Source organism: Scyliorhinus canicula, chromosome 6 (assembly GCF_902713615.1).
Source record: "Scyliorhinus canicula chromosome 6, sScyCan1.1, whole genome shotgun sequence".
Lineage (NCBI taxonomy): Eukaryota > Metazoa > Chordata > Chondrichthyes > Carcharhiniformes > Scyliorhinidae > Scyliorhinus > Scyliorhinus canicula.
Window position 1 is genome coordinate 84,284,329 of NC_052151.1, and position 1,921 is coordinate 84,286,249.

At 40.4% G+C, this 1,921-nt stretch overlaps 1 non-coding gene across 1 annotated transcript; it reads left to right on the top strand.

Annotated features, from left to right (window-relative positions):
• The first annotated feature begins 1,276 nt into the window (after positions 1–1,276).
• trnad-guc lies at positions 1,277–1,348 on the top strand. The gene has a single exon. It is a non-coding gene; the product is annotated as a tRNA-Asp (tRNA).
• The last annotated feature ends 573 nt before the right edge of the window (positions 1,349–1,921 follow it).

The window sequence follows — 1,921 nt, forward strand, 5'->3', positions numbered from 1 at the left end:
TTTCCCAATGGCAGATGTTAAGCTATCTCACCTATAATTACCTGTTTTGTATCCCTGATGTTTTGAATAAAAACACTGGCAGTTTTCCAATCCTCTGGAACTTCTCCAGAATTTAAAGATTCTTGGAAGATTACAACTACAGCATCCACTAGCTCTGTAATTACTTCCTTTAATATCCTTGGATGCAACCCAGGGTATTTAATGGTGTTTAGTCCGATTAGTTTCCCAGTACTTTTTCTCTAGTGATAGTTATTGTAGATATTTCCTCCCCTGCTTTAGCCCCTTGATTATTTAGTATTTCTGGAATACTGTTAGTGTCTTCTACTGTAAAAACTGGTGCAAAGTATTTATTTAACTCTACTGGCATTTCCTAGTTGCCCATTATTATTTCCCAAGTCTCAATCTCTGAAATGCCTCTGTTCACTTCGGCGTCTCTCTTCCTTTTTATTTATTTAAAGATGCCCTAACAGCCTGTTTTTATATTGCTTGCTAGTTTACCCTCATAGTTTATCTTTTCCCTCTTTATTATTTTTGGTCATCTTTTGTTATTTTTTTTAACTTTCCCAATCCTCTGGCTTACCAGTAATTGTTGTCATATTGTATGTCTTTTCTTTGTTACTGTTGTAGTATTTTTAATTATATGAAATAATCAGAGGAGACTCAGGCACAGAACGATCATTTATTAGCTAACGCGTAGGGAGAGCACAACTTCAGAGAAGGATCTCCAGAGCTGACTCTACCCAACTGAGAAATCAAGTAATACTTATACAATGTAGGTCACGTAGGCAAAGACATGGGGCTGGAGTCTCCACCGGTGGGATGCTCCATTTTGCTGGCAGCCCGGGGGTTTCCCGACAGCGTGGTACTGCCCACAATGGGAAACCCCATTGACTAGTCGGCATAATGGAGCATCCCACCGGCGGGGTCAAACAGAAATGTGGCACAGTAGGGCGGAGAATCCAGCCCATTATTTACATTTGAGAATTGCCTGGTTCAAACTTTACATTAAACAAGTTGCAGATATGCACCCAGGCAGAGTGAGTATTATCTACCTTTATCTTTCGATGACTCTTTCCTCAATCTTTTTTCTTGTTGTTAACACTGTTGGATGTGTCTGCATCCATAGGTTAAACCAGGAAACATGTTGGTGGGGGTCTCGCAGGTGGTGTCTCAAAAACAAGGTACTAAGGCCACTCAGAATCAGTCAGATGGAAAACATGTTGTTGAGGGTCTTGCTTCATAAGCATTCAGTTAGCATCATTTGCTACTAACCAGTTCCTCGTTAGTATAGTGGTTATTATCCCCGCCTGTCACGCGGGAGACCGGGGTTCAATTCCCCGACGGGGAGTTTTGTACCTCTCCAGAAAAAGGGGCTGTTTAGCACAGGGCTAAATCACTGGCTTTGAAAGCAGACCAAGGCAGGCCAGCAGCATGGTTCGATTCCCGTATCAGCCTCCTGAACAGGTGCTGGAATGTGGCGACTAGGGGCTTTTCACAGTAACTTCATTTGAAGCCTACTTGTGACAATAAGCGATTTTAATTTCATTTGTGTCCTTTTGCCACACCAATATGTTGCTTATTGCCATCTTTGTGGAAGATGACTGTGGAATTTTCCTATTCTGTTCTTATATATTATACTGCACTTTGTAAGTTCCCAAAAGTCCCTAAGACCCCTTTAATAGACTATAATTATTGATTGCCCAATTAAACCATTGTTGGTAAACCATATTCATTCACCTCCCTCTTACAGTTATGATCACAGTTCATATATAGCAGGAGAGCAAGCTCCCGGAATGGTATCCTGGCTCAAAAGTTGAACTTTCATTTGTATAAAACATGGAGGAACAGAGTTACAGTACTGCTAATTAGTTTCAACAACAAGAAAAAATATTTTTTAATTAATTGACTACAATGCTCCTTT